Consider the following 22,038-nt stretch of genomic DNA (forward strand, 5'->3'; position numbering starts at 1 on the left):
TTTCATATTTTGAAACGTGCATGAAAGGTTTTGGCTTGAAATTTAATCGTATGAAAAATCCTTTAGTTCATGCATCATATCTTGAAACTCATTTTGATAACGTTTCAATATTTTTTCTAAGTCTGGAAGACTAGCACCTTATAAGGAGACATATATGAAAATGTTTCCTTTTTAGAAAACTAACTCCCGATAATTCAATAGCTAACATTCATTAGTGATAAAATGATTTTTAACGAATTTTTCAAGAAATAGAAAGTGTATATCTTGGAGGTGGTAAAATCGCAAAATCCTAAGTTCCTACTAAAATCCAAATTCTACTTTTTTATTCTTATGGATTTTGATTTTTTAGATATTTTTATTGAATCCAAATGGGGGGTACTTTCTTATTTACATTTATGTATTAAAGTAAATGGAAGGTAAAATATAAATTAAACAAAATGAGGACATTTACAAACTAAATAAATGTAAATATGTGGTGATGTTTTGTATTAATCAAGTGTGCTTCTACATGTTATCTGTTAAGTTTCCAAATTTTCCAAGAAGATAGTCGACTATGTTGTTTAGTGCTGTCGACTATGCATAAGGATAGTCGACTATGCTTGTTTAATCTGTCGACTATATATGGCCTCTGTCGACTATTGTGTAAGGATAGTTGACTATGCTATTTCATCTGTCGACTATGTTTGTTCATGAATTTCAAAATTTTCTTTGTAATTTTTGATCTGTCGACTATGAGAAGTTTTGGTTGAGAAATAGTCGACTATGCTTTTCTGTCTGTCGACTATGTGTTTCACAGAAACTTACAACGACTAGTTTTTAATCTCCAACGGCTAGTTTCTCATTCTCCAATGGTCACAAACGGCTTCATTTCTCTTCAATCTTGTGGGAAGCTTATATATACATATCAAGGAGATCAAGAGAAGGCTAATGGACGGGAATGAATTAATTTGAGCTTACTGTTACTCTCGTTTGTATTTACAGTGATTGTGCTTCAATTTTTTTCTCTCTTCAAGGCTTTGATTTTAACTTGTATTAATTCATTCAAGCCTTGTTTTTATTGTGAGAGAACTTGTAACTAAGAGTGCCAACTCTTAGCATCTTGTTTACATTTGTATCACTCTTATTTTCCTAGCTTTGTGTTAGAAGACTTGCTCGTTAAAGCAAATGGCTGTAATTCCTAACTAGGTGCTAGAGGGCTTGCTTGTATAAGCAAGAAGTTATAATTCCTAGTCTTGGACTAGAGAACCTACTTGGTTTAAGTAGGGGGTTTTAGTGGATGGTTTGAAAAATCCTTAGTGAGGAGCTAAGGTAGTGGATTAGGCTTGGTTAAGCCGAACCACTATAAATCCTTGTGTTTTCTTATGCTTGTGTTCTTTGATACATTTATCTTTCCAAGCATTTCATTATTCCTCACTCGGTTCTCATATTTATCTTTGTTCATTTGTCATTTTTATGGTTTACGCTTTAAAACTCTAAAACCTCAATCTGTATCAAAAAGTTTTCCTTTTTAAGTTCTATCAATTAAGTTTTTAAAATAACCAATTCACCCCCCTCTTGGTGTGTGCCATAGCACCTACCCATTCTAACAAAAGCTAGTGGAAAAAGCTTGTGGCAAAGCTAGTGGCAAAAGCTTGTGGCGAAGCTTGTGGCAAAGCTAGTGGCGAAACCTTGTGGCGAAGCCATGTGGCCAAGCTTGTGGCGAAGCCTTGTGGCCAAGCTTGTGGTGAAGCTAGTGGCGAAACTTTGTGGCGAAAATTGTGGAAAAGCTTGTGGCAAAGCTTGTGGCGAAGCTTGTGGCAAAACTAGTGGCAAAGCTAGTGGCAAAAGCTTGTGGCAAAGCTAGTAGCAAAAGATTGTGGCAAAACTTGTGACAAAGCTAGTGCTTGTGGTGAAGCTTGTGGCAAAGCTAGTGGCGAAACCTTGTGGCGAAGCTTGTGGCGAAGCTAGTGGCAAAAGCTTGTGGCGAAGCTAATGGCAAAAGCTTGTGGCAAAGCTAGTGGCGAAACCTCGTGGCGAAAGCTAGTGGCAAATCCCTGCGGTAAGCATCCTAGCAGCAATCTCCCTTGAGGCGACATCTCTTATGGCAACCTAACTTCACCCGACACCAAGCTCGAGTGGACCCCACATCACAAATTTTAATTGTTGTATTTTGGCAACAACACTTGGGCTCTAGGAGACCACTCACAATCCACAATTAATACAAATAAACAATCCTATGTCCAACAAACTTAGACTAATATGAATATGAATACAAGAACAAATATTACAAGGCAAATATGCAAATAATATAAGAATTACCAACAAGAAGAAAACTTTTTCTTCTTTGCCTTGGGCTCCAAATGATGTATCTTTAATGCTTGGGCCTTGGATTACTTTTCTTGAGTGCTTGAGAGCTTGGGTGTGCTTTAGAATGATAGATCTTGATAGTGCATTAGCCTTCTCCAAAAAAATCTTCTTGATATATACTTAAGCTTCCAACGAATCTGTAATAGCTAGAAAAATGCAACCGTTGGAGTCTGGCAATTGACTATTCTTATTGACAATCGACTCCGCAACACCCACAGTCAACTCTCGAAACCGACAGTTGACTCTCATTGGCCTATAGTCAACTCCCAATCGACTAGCCAAAATCTGCTCTCGGTTACCTCGGCTTTACATAACCCATAGTCAACTGTCCCTCACCAGGAGTCGACTCTCAGTTCAAATTTTCAGAAAAATTAGATTTACTTTGATGATAGAATCCATAGCATGTACACATTACAATATATTTACCTTCCATTTACTTTAATACATAAATGTAAATAAGAAAGTACCCTTCATTTGGATTCAATAAAAATACCTAAAAAATCAAAATACATAACAATAAGAAAATAGATTTTTGATTTTAGTACAAATTCGAGATTTAGCGATTTTACCACCCCTAAAATACATACCTTCTATTTCTTGAAAAACTCATTAAAAATTATTTTAACAATAATAAATATTAGCTATCAATATATCAGGAGATAGTTTTTCAAATTGAAAACATTTTCTTATATGTCCCCTTATAATGCGCTAATCTTCTACTAAGAAAAATAACATTTTTTGGTTCATTTTGATACACAAAATACTATAATATTTAAAATATATTTTTCACCATAAGACATATCAAAAATCCATTAGAGGATTTAAATATACCAAAAATAGTTTTACTAAAATTATGTTTTGTTAAACATCAAAATACACAATAGGTTGATCAGAGCAATTTTGCTCAACAAGAACTATTGCTCTAGCCACACAGATAATAGTTGTGGACACTTTAGTAATAATTGTTCCCTCTTTCATTGCAAAATCTTCACCTATACAAAAAATATCACCTGGGAAAACCTAATGTGAAATGATGTATGTCATACTTGGTGATTGTGTGGATATATGGGTGTAAGTGTGATTATGATATTGAGCAGATTACTAATCCAGTTACTTATAAGGGAACATTTCCTAGTTTGACATTAGATAAATGAAAAAAGACGATGAAAGAGAAAATATAATCTATGGGCTAAAATTGGGCTTGGAAATTAATTGATCTTGTAGAAGGTTTTAAACCCATTGGATGTAAATGGGTATTTAAAATCCAATGGGATTTCAAAATGTGTCATTGAAGGATTTAAGACTAAACTAGTTGCTAAAAGGCATATATAGAGAAATGATATTATACAAAGATATTTTCTCTCATACCTTCTAAAGATTATTTCATAATAATTATATGTTGACTACATAGTATCATATAGAGCACCATCAAATTCTTGTAAAAATAGTTTTTCTAATTAGGGATCTGTTTGAGGGAGTATACATGCAACAATCTAAAGGGTTTTGAGCTGGATGGTAAGGAGCATACAATTGTCAACTAAAGATGACCATTTATGGTGTAAACCAAGCTTCAAAATAATGGTATACAAAATTTTACAAAGTTGTTTCATCTTTTGAATTTGTGAAAAAAACAGTTGACTTCTCATATACCTCAAGATTAGTGGGAGTAACTTTATTTTCTTAGTTTTATATATTGATGATATTTTGTTAGATGACAGTAATTTGGGATCATTACAGGATGAGAAAAAAATGCTATCAAAAAACTTTGACATGAAAGATTTTGCTGAAATTTTGTTCTAAGCATTGAGATATGTAAAGATAGAAACAAAAAACTATTGGATTTATCTTTATCTGCATATATTTATTGGTTGTTGAACAAATTTAACATGAAGAATTGCAAATTGGGTGTAACTCCTATATTAAGGGAGATAAGCTTGGAAATGAACAATACCCCAAGATTGACCTTGAAAAAACTAAAATGAAGATAATTCCTTAAAACAATATTGTGGGTAGTTTAATATAGGCTTAATCAACTAGTTTATCCTAAACTTAGGATCATTTTGTAATTTTATCCAGTTTTGACCTTTGCTTCAATTTGGTCATCGAACTTTAACTTTGGTTTCAATTTTATCCTCAATCGGCCATGCGTGTGCTTCAACATATGTGGCGGCTGAGGTGGCATGTTGATGTGTCCATCATTAGAAAAATAATGTTGTTTTACCTTTATGATCCATCAATGCACATGGCAAAACAACGCCATTTTGCCTTATACATAAAATACCTTTACCCATCATAACTTAGGATTTTAGAAGAGGAGTAGGAACCCAACAATAACGGCGACGGCGATGCACGTGAGAGAGATGGAAGGAGACCTAGGGTAAGGAAGTGACTATGATGGCAACAACCGAGAAAGCCACCCACACTGTTGCTGACATAATCGACAAATGGCAATGGCAAAGCATGCGAGGGAGATGAAAGGCGACACACATGAGAGAGACGGAAGGCGACCCAGGGCGAGGAAGAAACCCATACTATTGCTAATGAAATTGAAAAAATGACAACACATGTGAGGGAGATAAAAGGTCACACACGGCGAGGAAGTGATGGCCATGGAAGTAACCCACACCGACACTGATGGAATTGACACATGGCAATTGTAGCCAACTCGATGGAATAGACACACGATAACGGAGGCAAAAGTGATGCACGACAACGGTCACGGAACTGACGCATGACAACGATTATAGAATTGACACATGGCAACAGAGATGAAATTGGCCTTTCCCATTGAAGATGGAATAAAGATGGCGACGGCTACAAAGAAGGTAATATCGATTAGACAATGCACTCTATTAATTTACTTGATCCATTAGTAATGTTTTTTACATACTTTATACCATATGAATTGGAGGATATTGACAATGTTGAAACCTTTCAGCTATAATCATTTAAGTAAATCAAATTTTACTGTCTCAGTTAAGATGACTTCTAATTTGAATGAGTGAAGAATCGTGTGCGAGCATGGTCTATCTATTTGGTGCTACACATCATGGAGAAAAAAGCTAATCCTGGAAGAAAATTCCTTATGTGTAAATTCTAGAAGGTAATTTGTTCTCTTAAAATGAAAAAATTGTTAATGTGAATGAAATTGATTGTTAGATGGTTTAGTGGACAGGATAATGATTATAGATTGTTTAAATGGATTGATAATGAATGCACAGCTAGTGAGAAAGCATTTTGTGGAGTTTTGTTGGATAAGTTAAATGGAATGAAACGTAACATGACATAAATGGTTGAAAAATAGATAATACTACAAGAACAAGCGAGGGTTATTGAAGAAAAAGCCTTAAGGAGAAAGGAAAAGCTACTAAAGCTTGAGAAAGACCATAGGTGTATTATGGAAGAAAATTTTCAATTGAAAATGAAGTTCTAAGAGCATAGGATAAAAGAAATTAAGCTTGTTAGGGTCTGATAGTGTTAGGGTTAGGTTGTTTTCTTTTGATTTTATGGGTGATGAAAAATGGAGGAAGTAGCTTTAGGTATTTGGCTTTAGTGTAATCAGTGTATGAATAGTTGTAAGGCATGAAGTATGGTGGGAAAGTGCTAGGGTTGGGTTGCTTCTTTGTTAATGTATTTCTATCTAAGTGATATAAGTACATTTGTTGTTTTAATTATGTATTTTCATATTAGCTTACTTTATATATGTTTGTTGTTTATTAATGTAAACTGATATGTTAATTAATTATCTTGATGCTTGTGTCTTAGTTAGTGCTAAAACATGAACACAATTTTTGGCATTTTGGACAGTATGAGTCAATAGATGTGTCAATTTAGAGACATCCTTAAAAAGCCTATTTCATAACAAAAGCATTAACATTCGAAAACACCAACAAGTACAAAACACCAGGAAAAAAATTAGCTTCCTAACAAAAGCATTCATATCCTAATAACAGTAGCATGTTTCAAAACATCAACAAATATGCCTGTTTCATAACAAAAGCATTCATATCAAATACATCTATTTTATAAAAACACTAACAAATATGCTTGTTTCATAACAAATATGCCTAAGAAACACCAACAATAACAATCACAATCTCTAAAACCATTCATAATTTCCTTAGCATCCACCCTAGAAACAATAGGCTGGTTGTAAACCCGTCTCTAAAAAATTTTGACACCACAAGCATTCATAACATTAACAACATCATCACATTTTGTAAACGTGTCCTATCTCTGCATAATAACAATAACAACAATAGCAATTACTATTTCAATCAATAATAATTTGCTCAATGCTCTTGTTAGAACTACTCTTGACTTGACTTGCAATCCTAGATGACTTCCTCACTGGTGCTTTTAGTCTTGGTGGTTGGGATAGAGGAAAATGAGTGGTAGTATTTGGTTGGATAGATTGAGACTGGAGTGGAGTATCTGGCTGAGAAGAAAGATGAGTTCTTGCCTAGACATAATTGCTTTGACACCTAGATGAAGTAGACAACTTCACATTAGGCCCTGCCTAATCAGTTGCTTGTTTAGGTACTACCTTAGCAACAGCTTTTTTGGAGACTACCTTAGCAGCTACTGCTACTGTAGAAGGCCCACTAATAAATATGACATTCGTTTCTCCTAATGTAAGCACCTTAGGCGAATCGCACATTGGCCATGCAAAGGGGGGGAACTGAGCATATAAGTGTGGAGGGTGTTTTACATAGTGATGCATGTTTTGGGATTAAATCCCAAAGCGATAAAATCGGGGATTGGTTACGACCTGAACCGGATAATACGTTGCTATGTGGACCCCGGCCGTTATAGTAATGGTATCAGAGCCGACCCCCGAGCTTCTAAGCACGGTGGTGGGGCAAACCTCAGTGAGGACGCTGAGTCCTGAGGGAGGGTGCGTGTAAGCACTTTAGGCGAATCCCACATTGGCCATGCAAAGGGGGGGAAGTGGGCATATAAGTGCGGAGGGTGTTCATCATAGTGACGCGCATTTTGGGATTAAATCCCAGAGTGATAAAATCGAGGATTGGTTGTGACCTGAACCAGACAATACGTTGCTATGTAGACCCCGGCCGTTACACCTGGCATCTATGGAAAATATCAAAAACAATAATTAGAATTCAATATATGCAAGTTAAAATTGAAATGAACACATTGAGAAGTTGTTATGCTTACCCGTAAATACATATTCCTAGTCTTAGAAAACATTTTCACTCCATATCATTTTCTAGTCTGTGGGAAATCAAACAAAAATGAGTGCATCAATATGGTGACCAAATAAAATTCTTGAGACTTGTTGAGTTTATGTTCCAAATGTTTAGATGATGACTGTTTTATACCAAAACTTTAGGTTGTGTTCTTTTTGCTTTTCAATTTTCAGTTTTATATTTTGAATTCATTTACAATTTTCTATTTTGATAGTCTGTTTTTAGAAAATTGAAAACTCGTTCTCTTTTTTATTTTGAAAAACTATTTCTCAAAACAGAAAATTAGAAAATGCGTTTTCTTTGAAATTTTGAAAATAATTTTTTAATAATATTTTATTCAATAAATTTGATTATTTAGTAAATTAGAAATATTTATTGTTAATATATTATTAAAAAATATATACATTTTAAAGTTAATAAATTTTGTAATATTTTTTCCCTTTACAATAATCAAATATGAATAAATAAATAAATGTGTTTTGAATTTCGAGTTTGTTTTGGATGAAAACACTCAAAACAACTTTGTGTTGTTTTGAGTTTTTTTTACAATTTTTTTTTTTTTGTTTTCAAAAATGCATTTTTAAAAATAGCAAAGAGAACCCGTTTTCATTATTTTAGAAAATCGAAAACTAAAAATGACTTGAAAACAGTAAAGAGAACGCAGCCTTACTGTTCTCTTAAGCTTATTAATATGTTTTGCATTAGTATATTGCTTAAGGATATGTTAAGCCTATATGGATAGAATATATGTTAAGGTTTCCTTGAGAATATTTAAGGTCAAGGAACCTTGATAAGTTTATCTTTTAGTATGATTTATCTATCAATGTCTCATTTGTGTTAAAATGGTTTTATCCATATGCTTTATTATTATGTCTCTCTTTAGGGTCGTCCCAAAGATAATGCATGAGTATTTATGAAAGCTCATGATATGCTAAATGATATTTGTGGTAGTATTACTCAAGTTAAAGAGTAATGTGTTCTATATTTTATATATGATAGTTAAGTGTTAAATATGAAGATTGTTAAGTAAATGATGTTAGAATTGTACAGCAATGACACCAATATCCAAGATGGGGTGAATTGGTTTATTTAAAAATTTAATTGATCTTTGAAATTCTTTTTTATGGGAAATCATATTTTGATGCAAGTGGAAGTGATTTGCTAAGCACAGTAAATGAAGTAAAGATTAAAAGCAATTGAGGGACACAACGATATATAGTGGTTCGGCTTAAACCAAGCCTAATCCACTCCCTTACCTCCTTTCTAAGAAATTTAAAAGCAATTCACTATAATCATCCTATCACTCCAAATAGGCCCTCTAGCAACAAGTCAGGAATGTACAACATCTTCCTTAAATAAGCAAACCCTCTAGCTACAAGTTAGATTTTACAAACCTTTTGCTTTAAATAAGCAAGCCCTCTAACTACAAGCTAGGTAAAATAGAGAATGATAAAATAGAAGTGAGGATCTGAGAGACAAAACTATCAGTTACAAATTCTTCTAAAAAATGAATGCAAGGCTTGAAAATAAATTCTACAAAGTGAATGCAAAGCCTTGAAGAGAAAAATGAATGGAACAATGAAGCACAAAATGAATGAGCACTTGAGAACTTGTAATATGATCACTTGTATGGATTAAATCATCCATCTTCCATAAATTTATTGTAATACCCCGAGAGCCCAAGGTCAGGTCCAAGAAAGGACTCTAAAGAAGCTAGTATATATATCGAGGATAGTAAGGAAGAAAACAATATTAGCTGAATACCTTTTAAGCTGAATGTGAATAAAGAACTCCCGGATTGAGGGTGCTTGAGCTAGGGTAGCTCAAGGATGAGTGACCCCTAGGAATTTCGCATAGACCCAAAAAGGTAAGTTGATCCGATCCTTCATATCGCTCGATGCAGGATGTTACATTTATAGTGTTTAACGAGATCTTGCAAGAATATAGTAGTTGGTAGTGGAAAGAACACTTTGGATGAGTGGAAAAACTAGCCATTGGAACTATTTGTGATTCAAACGGTAAACTGATTCAAGTAATCGGTTGACCAGTTAGCTCAAAAATTCAAACAATGGTCAATAGTTGAAAAAATACGGTGGACCATTTTAAAGAACAGTCGACAGTTCCTGATACAAAAGCGATCGACAATAAACTATTAAGAGCACACATTTCATCCAGTCAACAGCCTATGAGGGTAGGTCGACAGTAAGGAACAAAGTGGTTGACCTTTCCTTAGAACTGGTCGATAGCTTGTCTTTTGTTTTTTTTTTATTTTTTATTTTACTCCATTTTCTCCAAAGTTTTAAAATTGATTTTTGAGAAACATTTTTGGAGATATGTTTGAGACAAACCATTTTGTTTTTCCAAACTCCATTAATAAATTGTTCCAAAGAAATAAGTTGTTTGTGAAGAATATGAAATTTCATTTTGGCTTGAAATTGAGTTTTTGTTTGAGGCAAGGTATTTTCCATAACTTGATTTAAGATATTATATATGACTAATTATTTTTCAACATCAAAATAAAAATAACTAATTATTTTTCATCATCAAAACCAAAACAACAAATGAACGTATACTCAAGTGATGGTACTTGAGTTTTAATTTGTAAGACTTATATTGTCTTATCCTTCATGTCAAGATTGTGTTAATAACCTTACTATATTTGTCATTAATCTTGCTCTTGCTTTTATTGATAAGTTGCTCTAGATTTCAAGGGATATCCTAAGTATCCTAATGCATTAGTGTCATGGATAAATTTCATATATCGTCATGACACTTAGAGTAAGCTTAAGGTTAAAGAATATCTTAATCACTCAAAATATGTATGGTAGTATACATGTATGATGGCTTAGAGCTTATAGAATAGAAGTCATATATGCTTTGTTAAGTTTATATGTGTTCTTGTGTTTGTAAGTATGATTGAAAAAATCAATATGCTTTAAATCTTATATAATATACATCATAGATATGATTTATTTGTCTTATGTGTACTCTTGTTTTGATACATAAAAATGAAATATCATGATGATCAAGCTAGCGTATCTTTGTAATATATATTGTGTTTTATTGTTGGGTAACATATATTGTGCTCAACATATTTGTAATGTTCTATATGTTTCAGTTAAGTAAATGTAAGTCACTTGACTTATGAATATTTCATGTGAGTATGTTTCATAAAGTTATCATGATGCATCTTTACATTACATGATTTGTAATAATGTATGAGCCTAGTAGAATGATTCTTATTTGAATCTAAAAAATGAAGGCTTTTAGTCGAGCAACATATATTGTTCTCAACTTGTTTTTAAAGTCATGTAGCATATAAGGCTTTTAGTTTAGCAACATATAAGGCTTTCTATGCAACCAAGTGAATGTGATTAGAAAGTTAGTTTTAACCAACTTTCACAAACAACACTTGTATTTGTTTGTGCTTAAAGTTTATATATTATTATTTAGATGTTAATGAGAAAATTGATTTTTATATTTAAGCTCAATGTTTATGATATTTAGATTCTTATTTTGAGGAGAAAATTGTTTTGATGATGGCATTCAAAACAATACATGTTGTTTGAATGATAGTCGAGTGTTATATCTTTTTAATCTGCTAAGAGCTAAGCATAATTGAATATTTCAATCCAATAGTCGAGTGATTATGTTTAAACAAAGATTATAAGATTTTATCTATTTTTAATCGAGTATAAGTTGATGTATAATCGACTATCTTTGAAAAATAATCGAGTATCTGTTGAATATACTCGAGTGCAGTCAAAACTTACTCTACTAATGAAATCTGATAGTTGACTAATGAGCTATAACACTTGAGTAAGATCCTATATTAGTCGATTATTTTTGTACTAAAGTTGAAAACTAGAGCCGTTAAATTGGTTGTTGCAAGTGCTTTTAATGCACACCTCTGACTGTTTAGGCTCCAAAAATACTCTAAATTTTTCTTTAATCATTTAGCATGATATTTAAATATTCTAATGATTATTTTATAGGAAAAAAAAGGTTCTCCTTGCAAATTTCAATCTTTTGACAATAACAATAAAAGGAGATGAAGATGAAGAAACAATGTTGTTGTTCTTGAATTCTTTCAACTAACTTGAGCCAAAGAGATTCTTCAAGGTTCCATCTTCAATTAGAAAAAGAGAGAATGAGTGCTTATATTCTTTACATTCTTTCTTTCTCTCTTTTCTTTGTAAGAATTCAATCTTGTTATTTATTCTATATCTTATAAGAGCTTCTCAAGGTGTTCAAATTGTAAACTTTTCTTATCTTGTTGTGGCCATAGTTCCGCTTACGCCTCATCCTTTAGAAGAAAATGGTTTCGATTGAGCCTTTAAAAACAATTGTAAAGCTTTGTAATTAGTTACTACAAAGACTGTGAAAAGTAGAGGTTACAACTGCATCTATTAAAAACTGAGGTTATAGCCAAGCCTGCAAAAACTATAGTGGATTGTTAAATCCTTGGTGAGGAGGTAAGGGAGTGTAGTAGGCTGGTTGAGCCGAATGACTATAAAATTTACTACAATAGCTTTCTGAAACTATCAATTTTAAAATTTACTACAATAGCTTTCTGAAACTTTAAAAGAATCATTCTTTTGGTATTGAATTTCTTTCACAATTATTACATATCATTTTCTATCAAGATTATGTTTAAAACATCAATCTTTATAGTTTGAAAAAGTCCAAAATGTCTTATTCAAAGATTAATTAAAAGCAAGAAAAGTTTTTGATAACCCAATTCACCCCTCTTGGATGTCTATTATTTCTTTCAAGGCTGAATTTAACAATTATACCTGAGCTCTCTCTTTGTTCATTACTTTCCTTTGACTTATTTAATTGGCTTGTGCTTCCATCTATTGTTATGCCTCAATAGGAATAAATTAAGTCTGTGATGAAGTAGGAGTACATTGGGCTTGAGATGAACTAGCTTGGTTCTCTTTGGCCTTTTTCCTTCTTGATGACTACAATAATATAAAAGTGTTACGACTCAAAATAAAAAAATGTAACACAAGAAGAATATAAAAATAAAAGAGTTAGAAAACTCATTGAATTGTCTTGCCTAGATGGAGGAGGCAGAGGATTGTCTTTTCTTGTACATCCCATTTTATTGTGCCCATATTCATAGCAAATCTAGCATTGCATTTTAACCCTATCTCTCGACATCTTCCAGGAGGAATTTTCTCTCTCATCAACTATTTTTTTCTACTAATTTTAGGTCTACCAGGACCATTCTTGAAAGATGGTGGTTTCACTTTTTCTCTCTCTGCAATAGGCTATATCCTTCTGTCATTTAAAGGCTCCAATCCATACTTATAAGTCGAGTAGTAAGCATCTTCCTTATAAGTCATCCACAAAATCAACAACATTTTGCTTCATGTAATGAATGCAAGAAATAGCATGACAACAAAGAATACCACTGACACTCCATACTCTTCATGAATAGGTATATGCATTTAAATCCACAATAAATTAACCTTCCCTAACTCTAACTTGGAACTTATTGTTTAGGCTTAGTTTAGGAGTGCACCATCTTGAATTTAGCTTCAGCTTTTTAATCTTCTTTCTAATTCTAAGACACAACACATCATCACATTTTACTATCATGTTCATTTTGTTATGCATCATCTCCATAAGTGATATCCTAATCTCTCCTAACATCTAAATAAGAGGCATTGTTCTTGCCTTACAAACATAACCATTAAAGGATTCAGCAATGTTGTTATCTACGTTATCACATTTAGGAATAATGATTATAAAAGCCTTATAGAAGTGGTGCACCCCTTTACTCAAGAAATTTCCAACAGCTTGTGGTACTTCGTCACCTAATTCCTTGATAGCAGCATTGAATTCAACCTCATAAGTTGCATTCCCAGCCTTCCAAAAGAGATTTTTCAACTTATATCCCTTATGCACTTTTTTCTAGTTTGCATAGATGTGCTTTGTACAATTTCAATGCTTAACATGTACAAAAATATTGGCCACAACATTTAATAAGCCCTATATAAAAGACAAACAAATTATGCATTAATAACATATATAAAAAGAAACAACATTGTAACTAAGTATAAGACAAAGAGAAACAAGCTACAGTGATTAACCTTTTGTTGGTCATTGATGATAGTATAACCAAGCCCAGTGTCCATCCTTTGATCTATTGCCAATAGCAATAAAAACTACATCCAAGTAGCTTCATTCTCAACCCTTGCAACTACCCATGCAATTGGAAACATCTAGTTGTTTCCATCTCTTCCTATTACAATTAAAAGGGCCCCACAAATTAGATCTTCAAGAAAGCACCGTCTACATTGATCACGAGCCTACAACCCTCATTAAACCATTTTCTCAAATTACTAAAACCTATATACAACCATTTAAATATAAGTTCATTATTCTCATTATCCCTATCTACTCCCAGCTCAAATGTGCTTTTAGGATCCACCCTTTTTAACTCAAGAATATAATCACCATCCATAATGTTCTTTCAGAGTTCCTCTAATTTTTCTCAAAGCCTTTTTTTTTGACTTGTAACATGAAACTTTACTGAAAGATAGGGCATATCTCTCCATCAAATCCTTCTCCATTACATGCACTTGATAGTTAGGGTTATTCCTAAACTCTGATAAATATTTTGTTATGAACCACTCTGTTGTGGATTGCCTGTTGCTCATAGATCTGAAACATATGTGGAATCATAAGTCTTAACTATAAAAGTTCTCTCACGCTTGTTCTGAGAGGCATATATCCTCCACTTGCATGCCTATTACACTTTGCTTCCACCTCATATCAAATTTTCTCACCCATCTTATGTTGTACCCTTGATTAATTTCATATTTCTGAACAACTAGTTTGAATTGTGCAGTATTGTCAAGTCTCATACCAAGAGAAAAGTCAAACTCCTTGTGGTCACACCTAGGGTTGTAAATGTTCAATTTCTTCTTCCTTCACACCTTAACGGTCAAATCCCCTTCCTCACTATTGTCCGGTGTCTTGTCATCATCACTAGTGTCATTATATACACTATGGTAGCCATTGTCATCACTACCATTCACTCTATCTCCATCATCTTCACCACTCCTAATAAAGTAATGTGTTGTCCCATTGTCCATATTATTTAGACCTAAGCCATATTCATGGTCTATACTAGTTCCTTTCAAACTCCTTCTGTTTCGTTTTGCAATGTCATAGTCATCATCATCATCAAAACACTGTGGATCAGAACTTGACAAGCTCCCTATGTCTTCTTCCTCAACAAGGTGGTAGTCATCATTTTAATTATCATCATTACCCTCACCGTCGTCATCCTCTTCATGTATTTCATTAGTTGTTGCATCTCTCTTTGTTGTCTGTCCACGTACTTCAACTGTATGTAACCCATCTTTAATTACAACATTCTTATTATTGCTAGATTGAACATATATCTTTAAGAACCCATACCCTAAACCAACCTTAGCCATCTGGAAGAATTCCTCATCACTTGCCACAAACACCAACCCTTCCCAACCTTTAGACCTAGGCTTCTGATATATCACATTTATTATGTAACTATACCCTAAGTCTTTTATTTTATTTACTAAATCCCTCAATGTCAACCCTTCCACATTTTGAATCAAAACAACCTCACCATCTTCATACATCATCATGGGTTCACTAACAAAAGTACCCTGTGTGGTGACCCCACTCCCGAAATCCCTATGACTAGGAAGTCCAATAGGAGATTCCATAAAAGAATGGATACAGGATAAAACTTAATTAGGAGCATTCACTCCATTGCACAAAATAATAAAGACTACAACCATTTTTCCATTGAAGACAAGATAAACATCATTCTTTACATCTCATTAAGCTTTCTGAAAAGATATACATCACGCCCTCATGACAAAAATGCAGCCATTAGCATGGCACAAACCAACTAACATCCCAAGACCTTTTGTTTAGTAGAGCTCTATACACATCTAACCCAAAAAGATCATACCCCACTAGAATCACCCTTCACATTAGCCTTGACCTAGAATGGTGTAAAACAAGAATGAGTCACAAGACCCAACAAGTATAATATAAAATGAAAGAGCATAAGAATAAGGATTGCAACAATAGATAAACTCATGGAATACCCAACCATTAGCCACATGAAATGCACCCATGCCATGCACCATCCTCACATGCTCAAAGAATAAGGTTTGCAAATTTTTGAAACCACATAAACTCATATATATACATATCAAGCGATTCTTGGGGCCTTTTAGCTCAACTCAAGGCCTATGCCCATAAATAGCATATAGTCCTTGGGGCCCATTACCTCAACCCAAGGTCTTAGCATATCATACGCCACGAGGTCTTTGGGGCCAATTAGCTCAACTCAAGGACTATACCCATATACGACATACAAACCTTGAGGACCATTAGCTCAACCCAAAGCCTTGGCACACAAGTAACATACACAACATAGCATATGAAAACATACATATCAGATGTTTTCCAATCATAAGCTTCCACATGGCCTAACAATAGCTTTTTATCATGCCCATACAAGCACATTTATCCCCTAAAAACATTTACCCAAGAAGTGGAATCAAGATGAAAACACTTAATAAGCTACTTGATTTTAATAGTGGAGAAATAGTAGCATCGGTTGACAGCCCTCAAAAAAATGGTCAACAATTTTCCCATTTTTAACCAAATGGTCGACATCTCCCAGGGCATCTTTCGACCGAAAATGCATTTAAGGGAAAACGATCGACAACCCCAAACCATTTGTTGACAAACATTATGCTTTGCAACCCAAAACAGGGCATTTTCAATCACACCACATTCAAGCCACACCAAATCCCTTGCATGTTCTACACCTTAATGAGAAATACATCATTCCTTTGAAAATTATAGGGTGGCACAAACCCTATTTGAAGTTCCAAAAGGCTTCAACAAGAATCAAGGAAGATTTACAAAGCCTTCTACATAGGCTTCACGCATGGACAATTTTGCCAAAATAGAGAGTTTTTCCACTAAAAATTCATCAAGATCGAATGACTCAAGGTTTTAGAACTATTAGAGGAGTTAGAACTTGTCTAGTCTAGATTCCTTTAGATTCTAATTGAAGAAATCTACTACTAGAGGAGATCTTGCACTCCAAAGTTCAAAATAGAGAAAGTGGAGAGCAAGAAGGAAAAATGGAGAAACAAAGCTCTTACTAGCACTCTCTACCTCTCATGGGGCCTCTGTGATCAAGGGAGAGGAAGGATTGAAGAAGAGAAGAAGAAGACTTGAAGAACCCTAGCTTTTCCTCTCAATTCCATTGGCACTCTCTTTCAATTCCCTTCTAGTTGCCTTTAATTTTCAAATGCTCCACATATCCCCTTTTATACTTATCTTAATTTAATCCCTTAATTCCATATATATATTTATATGCTTAAGCAACAATTCTTTAATTTAGCCCATATATAAATATTCCTAGTGCAATAAATTTAATATTATATGTATACATATATACATACCTTGCTCCATTTTTGAATTTTTGAAGTTCCCTTGCCATTTCCTTGCTTTGACTTCCACCCTTGTCTTTGACTATTCCACACATCTTTATACAATTCCCTTTGCTTGAGTTTCCTCATGACACCTATATTAACACATATAATCTTCAAATTCAATACTCTAGAAAATAAAAATCCAACCAACCTTAAAGTGTTGCCTGGGGGGCCTAATCCCGCTAATGGGTCGTTAGACCCTATGCCATGACTCTACAAGTATGTTGTCACCATGAAAACTATATGTTATGGCACTTACAGTTAAAAGGTAATTAAACTAATTAATCAAGCTTGGATATCCATTAATGCCCACTCCCAAAACCCTACATAATGGAAACCAAGACTCTCAATGCAAAAAGAGAAAAAAAAAAATCAAAAGAACTTGAATCGGGCTAGCTGCAACAACATATAGTGATAACAGAGAAAGGATGGGAAGCTAGAGTGAAAGACAATTGCTTATTCAAAATATGAAACAACATATTTATATTAGAATCAGTAGCATCTTGCATAAAATATGAGAGAAATTAATTGAGTGCAAAATTTTGTGTAATTAAATTTTTAACACACACACACATATATATAATAAAGTCTATTTTCTTTCCCATAAATCTTCCCACTATAGCAAATAAACTGCAAACTTTAATCCATTAAGTACTATTCTCACTATAACGCCAGACCCACTACTTATTCAGTTAGTTCTTAATTTGTTAATCAATACCATGTCTAATAGCCAATAAGAACAAATAGACAACTATGAGAAGAAAGTCAAATATGGCTAAATTGCTTCTTATTGGGCCTTTTGATTTGTCAAGGGCAAATAGAGATTTGAAGTCAAACTTGAGGCTGGAAATGGAAAAGGAATGAAAAAAGAAAAATATTTTGTGGTCCACTTATAATGGATATGAAATAGTTGTGAGCATGACTCTAGTTATTGGGTTCATATATGTCATAAGTATCAAAACATGTTGCATAAAACATGGACAAACATGCTTTAACAATGTATATATTAAGGTAGATGCTTACACATTATTTAACATGCTAGGAGACAAAATTGTTGCATATATATTAGGTCTTACAATTATCAAATAATGTAATGGATAAAACATGTTGCATATTGTTATCAAGTAATGTAATGGATGATAATGGACAAAACAATTATCAAATAATTTAATAATGTAATTATTGCATATTGTTGCATAACATGTACAAAACATGGAAGAACCATGGACAAAACACAGGTAGGGGACCATAAATTCTTACCCTCATTGCCTTTTCTTCCTTTTGCCCAAGGTTAGAATAGAACAGAGGTAGGGGACCATAGATTCGAGACCACGGATTCACAATTTTCCACGGGTTTCACCTAATGTGTGTGGTTTTGATCGTTTGGGTGAGAGAGAGGATTTCGTTTTGAGTTCGGCCGAGAGGAGTTGGGGTTTTCTAAGCTTACGGTTTGAGGGCTTTGTTTGTGGCTTGTGGTTTCTATTCATTAGCGTTACCAAAAGTGGTGACCCGTTCTTTCGGATCTAAGCCTTGAACGTTATTTAACAGGGAGTTTTCATTCTGTTTCTTGCATTCTTTATTTTGATCTAAATCTGGTTCAATTTTATTGCACTAACCCTTTCTATTTTGAAGTTTTTTATGCAACAATTGGTATCAGAGCCTCGTGTGGCTCCTGGGTTGTGTGAAATCAAAACCTAATTGAAAAAACCCTCTCGGTTGTGCAGCAATGTGTTGTATAAAAGAAAGGAACCTATATGCAATTCGACCATGATAGAGAAGTCGGGTTAGTCGAGTGAGTATTTTGGCATGCGACCTAGAGAGAGAAGTTGGGTTACCCAAGAAAGAGAAGTTGATGCCTAGTCGTTGCTAATGTTTGTTGTTGTCATCAATTCTATCACCATTGAATCCGTGCGTCGATTCTTTCATCGTTGAAGACATCTGTCGATTCCGTCACCATCCAAGTTGTGCCTTAATGCCTAGCAGAAGCCGCGTGTCAATTCTGTCTCCGTCATTGTCATCACCTTTGCTTCCTCGTCATGCGTCGCCTTCTTCCTCCCTCGTGTGGTCATCGTCCGTCAGGCTTCTCCTTATCTTCTCAAACCCTAAGTGATGATGGATAAGGGTATTTTATGCATAAGGCAAAACGGCATTGTTTTGCCATGTACATTGATGGATCAAAATGATAAAACGATGTCATTTTACTGATGCACACCACCTCAGCTATCAAGTATGATGGGGCACACGTTTGGCCAATTAAGGATAAAATTGGAACCAAAATTGAAGTTTGATGACCAAATTGAAGTAAAGGTCAAAACCGGATAAAATTACAAAATGACTCAAAATTTAGGATAAACCAATCGATTAAGACTTTAATATATGCAGAGATCCATATCAGACATGATATTATGCATGCAATGAGTGTTCTTGACAAGGATTTATCTAATCCTAAAAAGGAATATTAGGTAGGTGTAAAGAAAGTGATGAGATACTTAAAAAAATTAGAAATCACATGTTAATCTAAAAAAAAAATTGATCACGTCGAAGTTATAGGCTAGATGTAGATTTAGCTCATTATTCATATAATAGAAAATCTACATATTATATCTTTATACTTGCAAGTAGTGCAATTAGTTCCAAGCAAACTCTAGTAATTTCATTCACCATGTAGTTGAGGTGATTGCATGTTATGAAGCTGGTGCTCATGTAAATGACAAAATTATCACAAGTCTGAACGTTATTGATTCTATCTCTAGGTCAATAAAGATTCATTGTGAAAACAGTTCAATATTAATAGTCATTATAAAGAACATAAAGAATTCAACCAGCACAAAATATATAGAGTTAAAAGTTTTTCAAGCTAAAGAAATATGTCCACAATGGTGATATATATTCAGTATGAACACATTACCACTAATTGTATTCTTCCTGATCCATTAAACAATGCCTTGGACTTAATGATCTTGAAAGGCATGTCAAGAAGATGGAAATTTTAATTTCTTTTGATGTATTTGGTTAGTAGGAGTTGATACCTACATTCTATTGTTGTTATAGTTATTTACAGTTGATATTTTGTTTGCCCATCATATATAACTAATATTTATTCATTATATAGATATGCACTTTTATGTATATTATTATGTTTGAAAATCTTACACTATCTTATGGTGTGATAATTGTCAGGATTCAATGTTAATTATTTCTTTGAACAAGGTAGTAGACTAGGATATTTTAAAGATGTGGTTATTTAAGTTTATTCAACTTGAATCACTTATATTGAACCCCTCGGAATAGTGCAGACGATCATCAGTACACATTTGAGAGGTTGGGTGCTATAAGGTTGCGTATTCAAGTTTGGATCTGTGCGAACAGTATATTATTTGCGTCTATCTGAGGAGCTAGAGCTCAGGTTTCGACCCAAAGTTATCCATCCAATCTATTAGCCCGAGCAGGTGAACAATGATTTATATGGAGGGTGTGATGGTCTACACCGAAGATTGTTGTGTATTGGGAACCCCTCGATATTCGGATTACAAAAAAAATTATTCAAATCCTTAGTCGTTTTGTTAAATAAACTATTTTTATAAAACATTGAAATCCAAATAGTGTTGCTAAATAGAACAATGATAGAATATTTTATTAAATGATTACCATTAATTGGATTTTTAGGTTATGAAAAATGAATTGATCAGATCGATAAAATATATTTAAAGTGATTTAATTAATTTTGTAGATTTAGATTCATCTTAACATTTATTTATGTGTGATATGAAAATGTATAGATAGTTTGCAAGTTATTAAGTTGTGTTTAACGAGAGTGTCTATTTAAAAAACATTAAGATGAGATGCTCTCTCATCTATAATCCAATTTTTTATATAAATAAAAAAGTCCAGCGGTTTGCCCTATTAAAAACTATCACATAGTTGTTTGGAGAGGAAAATGAAACACTTAGTGGGACACGTGAAGCTTTTGATATTGACTCAATCTATCACTGTCCACAGCAACTTGCATAATTGAAGATTTAGATAGGGGTGTTCAAAAAAATCAGTGCAATGTAAAAATCGGTCAAATCGAATTGATCGATTTTTTTTTTTTTTTGACAGTCGAAATCGGTTTGAATTATATCCAAATCACGCGATTTGCGATTTGGATAGTTGGCGGTTCGGTTAAATCGAACCGCCAATAAAATTATAAAAAAATTATTATTATAAAATCTAATAATTGACAGTTCATCTTATTTATTTTTACACTATTTTGTCTTTATTTTTTGCTCTTATTTATTTATATTTAATTGTCTTTATTTATCAATATTTGTGTCTTTATTTACTATTATCTTTTTTAGTAATTTTAAGTAACATTTCAAATTACGGTAAATCGCACCAAATCAAACCATAAATGCGGTCTAGTTTGGTGCGATTTGACCAAACCCAAATCAGACCGCAACCTGGTTTAATTGAAAAATCATACTACCGGTTTAGCGTATTAAAAATGATTTAGATCGGCCAAATCACATCACGAACACCCCCTAAATTTAGATGACTTCTGATAATAATATTTTGCTGAACTCTTTTTCGATTATGTATTATATTTGTAATGTTAAATAATAAATCACATTCAATAAATAATTTTTTTCTCCTATCTCGAGCTGATAACCCTTCTAGCTCCTTCGCGCAAACCCATATTGATTATAAACTGATCTGTGTGGAGAGAGAGAGAGAGGGGTATTTTAATTATGATTTCAAGGATGATTCCCTGACCCACTCAAGAAATTAAAGTGTCTCGATTTGATGGGTTACCGCTGGTTTGCGCCCCCACAACTCTGCAAAGATATTGATGATGCAAGCAAGATTATTGGTTTGAATCTTGAACTCAAATCTTTCGCAATTTACAATGTATTTAATTTTAAAGATATAAATTAAGTAATTAAATCATTATAAATTAAAATTTATAAAGGTAAATTTTG

Source organism: Diospyros lotus, chromosome 15 (genome assembly GCF_014633365.1).
Source record: "Diospyros lotus cultivar Yz01 chromosome 15, ASM1463336v1, whole genome shotgun sequence".
NCBI lineage: Eukaryota > Viridiplantae > Streptophyta > Magnoliopsida > Ericales > Ebenaceae > Diospyros > Diospyros lotus.